This window comes from Erythranthe guttata, chromosome 2 (assembly GCF_056151865.1).
Source record: "Erythranthe guttata isolate IM_541 chromosome 2, IM_541, whole genome shotgun sequence".
Classification (NCBI taxonomy): Eukaryota; Viridiplantae; Streptophyta; class Magnoliopsida; order Lamiales; family Phrymaceae; genus Erythranthe; species Erythranthe guttata.
The window spans coordinates 10686032-10700000 of NC_142534.1; the positions used below are offsets into that span (position 1 = coordinate 10686032).

At 33.0% G+C, this 13969-nt stretch overlaps 1 long non-coding RNA gene across 1 annotated transcript; it reads right to left on the reverse strand.

Moving 5' to 3' along the window:
- Positions 1 to 11477: 11477 nt before the first annotated feature.
- On the reverse strand, positions 11478 to 12660 carry LOC148772311 (uncharacterized). The gene is made up of 3 exons (XR_016030083.1): positions 12457 to 12660; positions 12298 to 12354; positions 11478 to 11632 (listed from the first exon to the last, which is right to left on the reverse strand). It is a non-coding gene; the product is annotated as an uncharacterized LOC148772311 (long non-coding RNA).
- Between the last annotated feature and the right edge of the window lie 1309 nt (positions 12661 to 13969).

Below are 13969 nucleotides of genomic sequence, written 5' to 3' on the forward strand. Positions count from 1 at the left end.
CTTATACCTCTTTCAACTTTCGTCTAAGTGTGCATGCGTGTTTATGTATGAGGTCTTCTATCTTTTTCTTTTTTTTTTCTTTTTGGTTTCCGGATCGTCAGATCGTTCGGTGTTTATGTAATTAGTTTATGTAATATATATTATGTGTATATGTTTGTTTATATTTTCTTGTTTATAGGATATGAATGCATTTGCAATGAACTCCGACTTATTATCAGATTTCGTCGTTACAATTAGGCAAGGAGTCGAGCAGAGAGGCTTCAAAAGGTTTTCTTTGCCGTGACTTATGGACTTAAAGTTAAAACCCACAAACTCAATTCATTCACCGATCGAAGCATTCCACAATTTCCGCCGGAAAATCGTCTCCACCATTTTTGTATTTGAGAACTGCGATCGGTGACATCCAACAACAACCTCGGCTGTTGTTCACAAAAGTCCTTTCGTTTTAAATTGAGTACTGTAAGGAAGCATGCCCAAAAGTAAAACAACCCCTTGGACTACTACGAAAAACACCATCGGATTTCAAAGTAGCACAATTTCAACCAATTGAGCACGTCTATCATATTTTTCACGGTAACGAGATCAGTATAACAAACTCCATTGAGTTCGCCGCCATAGAACTCAACGGTTACACATACTTGTTCAACACTATATGCTTCGCTTAATGTAGTTGCATTTGTCAAACATGAGGATAATTCATCAATCATATATTATTTTCATCACTAAACAATATAATAATATGTTAATTGCGACATAATAGATCTGATTCAACTTCAATTTAGAATTATTTATTTCATTCCAACTTTTAATATTTCGACGTAAAATGAAGCTGGATATTATTCAACATATAATATTATCACTGTAATATTATGTATATAAATATATTATTAAAAGTAAATCGTAGAAAAATGACCGTTACCATGCAATACACGTGCATCTTTCTAGTAACTATAAGAACTAAGTGGCAAGTGAATTTTTTTCTTGTTGACAATGGCATGGAAATTACAAATAATAACTCTTTGATTGTAAAATCTTGATATTAGAAGGGTTTTTTTGTGTTAAAACAGAAATAACCATCTTTTATTTCTTTTTTTTTTTTCCAATAAATGATGCCCGTCATCGTTCCAACCCTACATGCTAAACTTGGCTTCCCAACATATTCTTGAAACGTCAAGTACTACAACTGGAAACCATTAGTACCAATAAACTATTCTCAATGTATATTTGTCCTTTAATTCGAGTTCATTGACATCCATACCTTTGTCCAAATATAGTAAACTTGATCTACATCTATTAAAAGATAAATATAGTGTAGTGTATTGAAGAAAACCGGCGGTCAACGTCGGTCTCCGACGTTGTTTTTTTTTTTTTTTTGAAACTTTGTTTTTTGGAAAAATAATATTCCCGTTGTTGAAAGACACTGAACGTCTGTCTCCGGCATTGACGTTTTCTTTTTATTTTTGAAAAAAAGAATTCAAAAAAAAAAATCTCATTGACATGCGTTGACCAGTCAACACCATAAGATTAATGTAGTTGACAGTAATATTACTGTGTAGTACATATATTAATTCTTTTGTGTTTTATCGGGTAACACACTATGTCACACATCAATATTATTTTATAGCACATTAATATTGTGGTTAATACGACTCTGTTACATAGTAATATTAATATTTCTTTATATTGTGCTAGACAATAATATATTAATATCACCGTGTGTGGCACTAATATAGTTAATATTACTGTCAAACACAGTAATATTAATGTTTTATAGGGAAAAATATGTTAAGAAAAAAATTGATGATAACATAATAAAAAATAAAAGAAAAATAAATAAATAAATAAAGAAAAAGAAAAAGAAAAATCTATGCCGGCGACCCAACGGGAAATGTTTTCCCAGGAAATATATGCCGGGGATCAGATAAAAACAAATTTAGGAAAAAAGATAAATAAAAGTATGCTCCGGAGACACGTGGTCAATGGTGGCGGTGGTCAAAATTGAGTTAGGGGTCAAAATTGAATAATTGGTGAAATCGAAGTTAAATTGTGGTTTAAGGAATGAAATTAGAGTATATTAGATTTTTATGGGGATTTTTATATTTTTCAGGGTCTCGGACCTTATCTGTCCTTTTGCGTAAAGGTGCTTTTCAGGTGGACCTATTTATGAATAAGTAAGTCACCATGGACTTATACGTAAATCCACCTTAGAAGATCAATGAGATAAATTGATGGACCCCTCATTAGTGAAATATATAAAACTAACTATTAAGGAGATTACATTCTTATATCCCCTCTCACCCTTTTTTTTTTTTTTTTTTAATTTGACATACCCTTCGGACACTTGAAGTATCTAAAATCCTTATTGAATCAGGTTTAAACTCTAGTCAACCCACATTCATTTGTCTCACTATCACTCTTCCACTCTAAGATACGAATTTCAGCTTCATATATTTCTGACCGGTGATGTGTTTCTAGGAGTCGTAACCATCATTGGATTTTTCTCGTTAAGCTCTTTCTTTTGATGGTGAGTTCATACGGTTTGGAGCTCTGGATCTATTTCTGAAATATTTTCCCATGCACGCGTATTTTGATTACTGCGGGTCTTCTCGGAGGGATAATTTGTTGTCCGACGATCGGAATCTTACGGGCTACCTACCGTTGGATTTCTTTCGTCGAGATCTATATTTTATGGTCGTTCCGTTCAATTTTGATTGTCAGGTTTACTAATGTGAAGTTTTTACATTGAACCTTGAGTGGTTAACGTCGACTAGGGTTTTGGTAGGAGGCACTTGCGGTGAGGAGTTCTTCGCGGTTTGGTGGAAAGAAATTTCCTCTGGCTTTCTCTCTCTATGTCTATATGAAATTTCATTGATTTTGTGTGTTGTGAATTTTCGTCAATTTTTTGCTAACTTATTCTAAAATTACATTGAATAATACAAGACTTCATGCAATTTTACTAGTACTGTCTCCCCAATAACACATCTAAATTTTTTTTTGTTTGGTTTTATAATTGCATCCTAATGAAAGCCATTGTTCTTCGGTGCCCAAATTCTGATTGAAGTCGTAGACGAATTTGAAATCTAGTTCAAGCTATAGCCGACTACATACTACACAATATTACACATTACTATAGTTATATATAGTACCATATAGTAACATGTACTAATATAAGCATGTGGTTGTGTACTTTGCCCTATATTTGTTGGTTACGACTTGATTTATAATATAAATATTTAAATTGTGAATTTTGTTGTTGGTGTTGATGAAGTTTTTTTCTCTTTAGTAGGTGATACCCGTGTTTGTACATAAAAAAAGGAGAGAATATAACAAAAATAATTGTAGTCATTTGTAGTCGTTTTCAGTACATTAAACATCTCGAACAATTTTTTTATAAACATATTAAAAAAGTAAAATAATAGTAGAAATATATATATATATATATATATATATATATATATATATATATATATATATATATATATATATATATATATATATATATATATATATATATATATATATATATATATATATATATATATATATATATATATATATATAAAATACAAAAATAAACAAATAGGTTTTTATGTATAAAATAAAATCAGCGAAATGATAGGTCCAAAAATACTAAATGCAGTTGGCAAAAATATTGATTACAGTTAGACGGAAATTGAATATAGGAGCAGTATTGTACTTTTGCCTCTCCAAGTGATATCTCAAAGGATTAATTTAGTTTGGGATTTTCACTAGTCTAGGGAGGCGCCAGGGGTGCATGTCAAATAAGCCCAAGATAAATATAGTATATTGACAAAATATTTATAAAAGTACATCTAAGATTATATTTAATATATGTGCTCTTTGACATAACCCCTCAAACATTTCCTTAATAGGGAATTATCCAAACTATATATGATTCACTCTCTGAGATAAGTTCATACTTTTCGTTTGTTGTTTGCTATTCCTACAATGGCTCAAACACGATTTAGTCTCGGTAAGCAATACTCCTATTTGATTATTTGCTTTTGTCAATACTCATTCAAGAAGCCGTTTTTTTTTTCCGGACATCGAACGAGGTTGATGACTTCGAATCCCCAAAATCATGTATAAGTTGCATGGTTTGTTAATGTTATTAGTATGTTTATGCTTATTTAAAAAAATGTAACTGTTTTTCAAGTTTGCACTTTTAATTTCTTGAGTTAAATATTTGATTGTTGCTAGTGTGAATTTAGTATACCCAATTTGTATTTTTCTGTTTCGAGTTTGTTTTTATGAGTTTGCATTTGCCATATTGCATTTGCTTTTTGGTATTTAGGGAACCTTATGAAAATTTTGGTTTTCATTTCGTTTGAAGTTTAAAAATTTTAGTATGATTTGAGCTTTGTTATTTTGAGTTTGTACTTAAATTTTTAGTATGATTTGAGTTTGCATGTTGTTGTGGTTAACTTGGTGTGCAATTACTAGGGAATATATCTAGTTGTTTTGCAGTTGGATGTACATTTCTAAATGCAGTTTTTATTTTGCGATTCCCTATTATAATTGAAGTTGTTATTAGTTGTTTGAAATTCATGTTTGCTCTTAATTGAAGTTGTTATTAGCTGTTTGCAGTTCATGACTATATTTATAACATGAACTGTTGTTTTCATCTGCTATTAATATTTGTTGTTTGCAATCACAGTTTTTTTTTGCTATTTTCCTTATATCTGCAATTAGTAAATTGTGGTTGAAGTTTGCAATTTATTTTTTGTAGGTTCAAGATCGTACATTATATTAGGGGTGAGCAAAAAAACCGAAAAACCGAAAAACCGAACCGAAAAACCGAAAAAACGAGCCATTTTAAACCGTACCGAATTGCAAACCGCATGTACGGTTTTTTATTTTTGAAATACCGAATTATTCGGTTCGGTATGGTGGGAAGGTAAATAACCAAACCGAAAAACCGAACCGAACCGAAACTATAAAATGACTTCATTTTATATAATATATGTATTATTTTACCCTAATATTTATTTTCTATATTTCAATTACTTGTCTCATTCTAAACATTTGTTCATAAATTGAGCCATTGTATTTTATTTATTTAGTAAGAAAAAATTTACTTGAGTTCATGGTGTTAATAATGTGGTAGATAAAAGTAGGAAAAAAAAAATGAAGCATAATGCATCATCTAAATTACATCATCTAAATTACGTTAAGTCCTATGAAATTAAGGATTTTATATTTTCATTGCATTAGTAAGTTGTGAAAGTAATTGTAATTGTATTTTTTTGTTTGTACAACTTGAATATATATTGACACTTGAACCGAAAAATAACTGAAACCGAACCGAAAAAAACCGAAACCGAACCGAAACCGAAAGAAACCGAACCGACAAAAAACCGACATACACGGTTTTTAATTTTACAAAAACCGATATATTCGGTTCGGTTCGATTTTTGGCTAAAACCGAACCGAACCGACCCGTGCACACCCCTACATTATATTATATTTTTACCTAACCCTTGCACATACATGTTAATGAAGAAGTAGGATGAGAGTTCTAAGCCGAAAACATAAGTCCTATTATAGCGACATATTGTGATATTCCTTGTGTATGATAAACATTTATGCTCGTGGTGTTTCAACTCATACATGCATGGGTAAAAAAGAAAGATCACCACTTTCGGTTGATGCCGCTGACATGAAAAAGTTTCGAGAGTGAGAGTTACAAAAATTATTGTTTAATGATTTTACATTTTGCTCTTTGAAGTTTAATTTATTATTTGCAGAAATGAGTTATACCTATATTCATCTAATATAATGAATCTCTACCTATATAAATCCAAAATAAGGGGTGTTTAGCAAATTTCCCTTACAAACAATATCCACAAGTTTTCCAATATAAAGAGACGTGCTATTTTCACCCTCAAAATATCTTATTTCACCATCAAATTAAATATATTTTCTATCTTACCCATTTTTTCTTCTTTCGCGTATTTTCTTTACAAATTCATAAACCGTCCACCACTAAATTAATTGAAATATTCATAAAACGATTCCACCATTTTTCACTGGATCTTTATCACAAAAATCCCACCCTCTCCATCTTAAGTGAAAAATACCTTCGTCAGAGAGAAAACATCTCCAATGATAAAAAAGAGCAGAAATTCATGTTCTTGAAGAAATAAATTAAGAGTGCTTGTACGAAAGGTCCTTAACTTCCTCCTGAATTGGCCAGTTTATATTAATATAGATAATACACAGGTCATCATTGGTCATCATTGGAAGTTTAAATATTTGTAATAAATATTTCATTAAAAAAAGTAAAAGCAAAAAAATTGAAATAACTTAGAACATATAAAGCGAAATAAGGAAAGGTGGTGGATTAGAAATTCGAGGGGTATTTATAATATTTTATATATTTTTTTGTGGTGAAATTGAGATACTTCGAAGGTGGAAATAACACCACTCAATATAAATATTTTTTTTTTTAACATTTGTCCAACATTTACTCTATTTAATTCGTTAGTATGCATATACAATTCTAGAATGAAAATAATATATATATTTTCATAATTATCTAGTGTTGGAATTTCCGCTCTAAGCTTGACGATTTTATCAACGAATACTTGGTGTGAGGCACGAAAGAATCACTCTCTTTCAGACGAATTGCATGAACCGCTTTAATTATATTTATGCAGCAAGGAATGGTCGTGTCGCCTATCAGATACAACTGCACACCCACATATAGTGTCTTCAACCAATACTGCACTATTGGTGAAGTAGAAGCTATACCCAACACCCATTAAGAGCTCAATATATTATGTACATGTACATAGAGAAAACTCAGAAAATATATATTTTCCCTTCTCCTCTTCTATGTAAAAGCACAACACCTCATCATCTTATATAGTAACAAAAAATGTCCGTTATAATATAGAGTTAATAGGCGAACTTATGGAATTTATAAAATTTATTTGTAGGTGACAAATATATAAATAAGGGTTAATGGATGGTCAAAATAAGTTTACAGAAAATGATTAAATTTGGTATTAAAATATCCAACAATCCACACTTATTTCAATAAAATTAAGAAATAGTAATACGCTATTGTGCGAGTATTGTGCATAAAGAATGTGGCTCTGCCTTTAAACCATCACTTAGTATAATATATTTCTCGTACTAGAATCAAAGTGGATTATGCCTTCAAACAGTGATTCTTGGGGCACGAAAAATTATATTATACACACAATACTTCAAGTGTTTCGAATTAGCTTCTCAAGACTACACATTAACGGTCATGTACTGTAACCGTTTATTCATGAGTGCTCTAGATAATCAAGCCTTATTCTCTTAGGAAGCGGCCTCACTTCCACACAACATAGGTGAGTCTATCAAGGATGTACTCCTAACTCAAACATCCCACCCATTTGCGCTATAGAACTCATTAAGAGATTAAAATCTCAACCTCACTTATCGTACGAGTTTTAGTAAATGCACACGTATCATAGGGATGGATATTCATAGAAAATGTGCATTTTTCTCTTCTATCAAGTTGCCTTATGATTCGTTTGTCTCCTATCTAGTTCTTGGGATCTCCGGTTCCTAGGCGGTTGTTTTCTCATAATCAACTTTTGGTTTTATTTTGACTTCGTCCAGTCCCCCTCGATGCACTTTTAGATCTTTCCTCAAATGATCTAAAAAATAATTTCACAAATCAACAACTGTAGTTTGATTATAGTGTCATAAACTCAATGGTTACACCATTTTAATTGTATGACACAATATTGTGTTTCTCCAAATGCATTCGATCAATTTGATTTCATTTATAATTGCACAAAGCAATTATTTAATTCAATCACATTTATCGAAGCAAGAAGTATCGATTTATACCACACGTGTATTTATATATCACTTTCGTCACTAACCGGCCTCTTCCCAGGTCAATGTCAAAATAATCAATCAAAATTGATACGAATTTTTGAGTTTTAAATTATCGATATGTAGCTCGTTCACACAAGATTAAAAATTGAAATATAATCCTCTTATTTAGATTTTCAATAATGTACAATATTGAAAACTTTGAAAAACGTTTCACTTCACAAATCACAAATATTATTTTTTACAAATTTATTTTTGGAAATCAATATCCACACTTAGGCCTTTCTAAATAATATCATTGTCACGTATATGGAAAATAATGCCTTTAATGATTACTTGCATATTCAAGATTGCAAATAAAACAAAATTTATCATATTATCTACATAATAATATGGAATCATAAAGTGAACAATATAGTTAAACATAGATCACACAAAAATCAATTATAACATGCTCATATAGGTAGATACAAAACCCCCACTATTTCTCAACATTCAAGTATTTTCGAAACAACATACAAAATATTTAAAACACATGCATACCTCTATCCAATAACCATGAATCAAAATAAAGATAGAATAAATTAACTATGACCATGCGCATATCAATACCCGACCACTAATCTCAAAATATTTTTTCATATAGAGAATGTCTCACGGTTAAACTGTATTATTCGTTAAATTGAAAAATCACAGAGCATGCAAAATCATAGTTCATTATGAAAATGATCTCACAAAGAAATAAATTAATACTTATCTCAAATGTTCATGATATATAGTAATTATATTATGCAGCTTTCTTACTATTCCATGACCTAATAAAGAATGTCACATCACGACTTAACCTTATTTAAACACAAACAATTTTTTTTTCATGCACATAACACAAAGAAAAGGTGGACATGAACGTTACGCATTAACTCAACTTTATTTTCCAAATTATGGGTTTGACTCGCTCAATTTAATCTCAGCAAATTGTAACTCCTTTATACATTTCACAAAAAATACTATTAACATTGTTGTTCTGACCGATATCACTAATATATATTATTATAATTGTTATTGTTATGTATTAAACTAATCATTATTATTGTTATTGTTATTGTTAAGAAGAAGAAGAAGAAGAAGAAGAAGAAGAAGAAGAAGAATTATTTATTTTGTATATACTAGCATTTATTCGTTAGAATTTGGAATGGTTGAATCTGAGTTGGAGTTGGTTTTTGACATTGCTCACTAAATCAATAGGCACGCCTCATGAGATGGGGTGGAGTTTCATTAGTTAGGCAGAAAGAATGGTTAAACCATTTGAAGAACTGATGTCTAATGTGGAGCACACATTTTGTGTAAGACATATCTATGCAAACTTTAAGAAAGTCTTTAGTGATCCAGCTTTGAAAGATATGACGTGGGCTGCAGCCACTTCTTAAGCTGAAGAGAGGTTTAAAGAACACATGGAAAGAATAAGAAAAGTTAATCTAGAGGCTTATCTTTGGCTGTGTAAGATCCCTCCCAAGTTGTGGTGTAAGCATTAAGTAACACCAGCCACTAAATGTGATATGTTAAGTAACAACTATACAAGTCTTACAACTTCATAAACGATGCAAGGGATCTTGTGATATTATTGGTGTTAGGTACAAGTTCCAATAGTTTCAACCATATATCCGTACTAATTGAAAGAGGGAAAGAGATAGCTTGCAAAATAGCTCAAGCAAAGAGCTGCATGTATAATCAAACGGCTTAATTCCCTTTTTCAGCGTTCAGTCCAGAAGATTCAAGTTTTGGTCGCAACTCCAGAATGGAAATAAGTATTAAGAAACTGCCACACACCCAAGCCCTAGATCTACCCAGAACTCACCCTGAGTTGACTCACCAACAGATACACTGTTAACTCAGTCACAACTCACCCTCTCCACTCAGCACAAACCCTAGTTATCCTCACTTAGAGATCTCAAACACTCATAAAAGACAATTGGAAGTGAAAGAATTAAAGGTAAAGTATGCCTTGTCTCTCTCTTACCACAGTATTTATACACGAAGTTTCAACGGTCCGTAGCATTAAATAATCTATGGCGGCAAGGACATCCATTGTCTGGCAGGACCTGCGACGGTGTCGCCGGAAAACTACAATGGATGACGAAGGACTGTAGAGAGAGAAGGGAACAAGAAGAGGGAGAAACGATACAACTGAAATGAACTGCTAGGGTTTGAGGAGGAGTGAGAAAAAAGTCAGATGAACGTCCACGATTAACTACACAAAATGGAGGGTCAAGATCGGGTCTGACTTGGTAGTGGGCTTAAGTTGCTTGTGCCCAATTCCTTGAGTTGGGCTGCCAGAATTAAAAGACATGCCCAAATCAGAAAGTTCATTTATAGGCTCAATTTTTAACAATAGGAGACTTTCTAAAGACAACGAATGTGTAGCTTTTTTAAAAAGAGGGAATTGATTGAAAAATACCACAGTAATATTTGTCCTAGGATTGTGGACAAGTTGCATAAAATAAAAGAAGTTGCACTGATGTTTGAACCACATCAATGTGTTTTATTTTGTCATGAAAGACATGATTTTTGCACAGCTGAATTGACTATAAAAAAAAACCTCAACCTTTTTATTTAAAAAACCAATTTTAGACAGAAGTCGTTTTAACCTAATAGACACTACGCCACAAAGCATCATCCATAGCGTTTGAAAAACGCTATAGTAGGATATTATAGCGCTTTTAAAAATGCTATGTCTGCCGGAGCTGCTATAGTAGGACATTATAGCGCTTTTAAAAATGCTATGTCTGTCGGAGCTATAATAGGCTGAAACTTTTCCATAGCGTTTAGTAAACGCTATTTTAAAATTTCTAGGCATAGCGTTTTTGTTGAGCTATTATTCACTTTGTTATAACACGTATTCAGCGCTATCATTTTAGCAACTATAGCCTAAAATAAATGCTATGTCATACTATAGCATCTGATTGTGAGCTATTATTAAATGGTTAATTTTATTTAATTAATGCTATTGAACACATAGATTTTTCTAATAAATTTGTTCAACAAAATAATGAACACTATAATATAATAATCCTATTTTTGAAAAAGATCTCGACAATATCACCAAAAAATATCATTAATATTTTAACCAAGTTAATACATGCACATAAAAAGGCTAACACTATCTTTCAATATTCTTGTAGAACAAAAATAAAAGAAATAGTGTCTCAATAAAAAAATATGGTCTACAATGCACTTATCATTATTTAAACGAAGAAAAACTTGTAATTTAAAGATCTACAATGTTGTCATGCCTTCAAGTCGGCAAGCACTTACGCTGAACTCCGAAGATTCCAAGTTTTTCTGTAAAAATGACATAGAAATACAATATTAAAAGCTTTGCAAGGTACTGATTTAGTACATTTCAACATAGACTAAATAATCGAAACAACTGGTATGGATTAGTGCATTTTAGCATTCCCAGTATATGATGTTCGCATCAGATAGAAAATGCATACGATTTCCCATATTGAATAACACACATTCTGGCACTCCGAAATGTACTATATAATTACATGTGTGTACAGACTTTCATCAACAAGTATAACATCAAGTGATTTGGGAAATATGTGTTTGTAATTAGTTTACCTCACTTTCAACCGGCAATAAAGTTTGAAAATTATGAATTTCAAAGCGATACACTATCAGTTGGCCGGATTCCTCAACCCAACCATGAAGCGAGGGTGATTGAAATTCACTGGAGTAGCAAAGATGACTACTGCAAAGACATTATGCCCTGCAACGAAGACCATAAATCGTTGAATAAGCTGTTATAGACTAGATCTACAAGCAATAACTACATATACTGCACATTTGAGTAAAAACCTACAAAATAAATTATGAAGAACTTACAACCACTCACATTAAGAGTTTACATTCATAAATAAGAGGCCTAATAAAAGGCCACACCATGAGTCACAAATTGGAACCGAACTTCAACGGTTATCAGTAACCCAATCAATAAATGCTTCTAAAGCCATGGAAAGGCACACCTATTTTTAGGTAATGAATCAATAATATTAAAATCATTGGAATGACATGCCAAAACTATCAATATTAAGATGAACACATAGGGTCCATTTGGATGGAGGGATTTGGGGAGGGAATTGATTTGGGGAATGAATTTGAAATGACTCCAATTTTGGAGTCATTTGAAATCCATCACTATTGCTCCAAAATCAACTAAAAAGGAGGGGTGGGGATTTGAAATCCATCTCCAAATCTCTCAATCCAAACAAGTCCGAGGGATTTGTTATTATGGATTTGAAATCCCTCCCCCAAATCCCTCCATCCAAATGCACCCATAATGAAAATAAACATAAAAAAAAATAATAATAATACAAGTTCTCCTACACTTGCAGTTAGTGAACTAGTCCCCAAGTCATTAAGAAGAGTACTCACCGAAAACATTTCTCCATTTTGAATCTGTGCAATTTGCTTATAATTTCGGCAAAGTAGCTACACAAGACAAGAGGGAAGATCAAATTCATATTTTTTTCGTAAAATAAAATATGGCGCAAATGATAAAATGCGTGTCATATGTATATAAATTTTACTAACCAAAATTGTTCAACAAAATGACTCTTGTAGAAAGGATAAATCAACCTTATGAGAAGAACCGATTTCTCACAGTCATTATATTAGAAGCCCCATAAGTAATTTTCACATAACTCCATAAGAAATTGGGCTCTAAAATATATGGGCATCATAAAACCCATACTTTACCCAGCAGGAACAACTACAACCGAAAGTAAAAGGAAAAGAATCGAGTAGAATTAGGGATTTTGACAAATAATTAAAACTAGAAAAGTAAAAAAAATAATGAGAGAAATAGATAGTGAAAACAAGATGCGAGAACAAGTTGTTTCGATCTGGACTGGAAGGAAGAGAAACGGGAAGACGATAGGGTCAGCAGATCGACGAGAGAAGCATTCTCAACCGGCTTCGTGAGGAAATAATTGATAGTTAAGATACTTTAAATTTCCTCTCACAAAAAATCTAATTTATTCTTGAGAGACCGAAAAAAGGCTTGGGCCTAGGAACGCCTATCTATAGCGTTTATTTTTCGGAAATGCTATTCGCGGTTGCGTTTTTGTTATTCGCGGCTCATAAAAAAAACCCTCTCTCTCTCTAAACTTCCAAAACCCAAAAACCGCAAATAGCAAAAAAAAAAAAAAAAAAAATTCGAAAAAGAAGAAATCAAGCTCGAATAGCCATTGGGTTTCGATTTTTTGAGGTAATTTCGACTAATTTCCGTATAATATGCATTGCCCATGTCGTTTATGCAACCAATTTCATGTTTAAAGCCCCTACAAATCGAATTGTAGGGGCTTTTTTATTTTCGGAAGTAACGAACTGCACGCCCAAGTTGGGCGGCCAAAGGGTGTTCAAACGCCCGATTCGGGCGTTCGAACACCCCTTGGCCGCCCAACTTGGGCGTTGGATAGTGCAGCAGACGCCCGGTTTGGGCGTGAACCGGGCGAGTGAACGCCCGGTCCAGGCGTTCACTCGCCCGGTTCACGCCCAAACCGGGCGTTCGAATTATTTTATTTATTTATTTTTTTTTTAATTCAATTATATTAATATAATTAATTTAAAATATGTTTTATGTTTGTAGGATGTCTAACTGGATGAAAAAATTAGGAATGGGAAAAGGAAAAGGTCCCCTGATTCGTCCTCCTGCAAATCCGGTGGAGGAGAATACTGCGGAACGGGAGGGCAGAACGCACAACCGTAATGTTACCAGTTCTAAACGTCGTGGGGAACGGACTGGTGCTTTTGTACAACCGCGTATGACAATTGAGGAGGAGGAGGAGTCAGAGGCAGAGCCCGAGCAGGAGATGGATACATATATGGATCCCCACGAGAACGAGTACGATCCAGGACTACGTTTTCAGCAGAAGTATCAGTTCCCGGTGCCTGATTTGCCATCCGGTGATGATGACGAGGACGGTTTGACTCCGCCTCCGCCTCCGCCTTATACAATGGCTGGTACTTCCGGTGGTTCTACTCCTGCCCCAAACCCGAGGTCCCGGCCCGGTCCGAAAAAAACTCTTCCTACTCGACCGTGGAA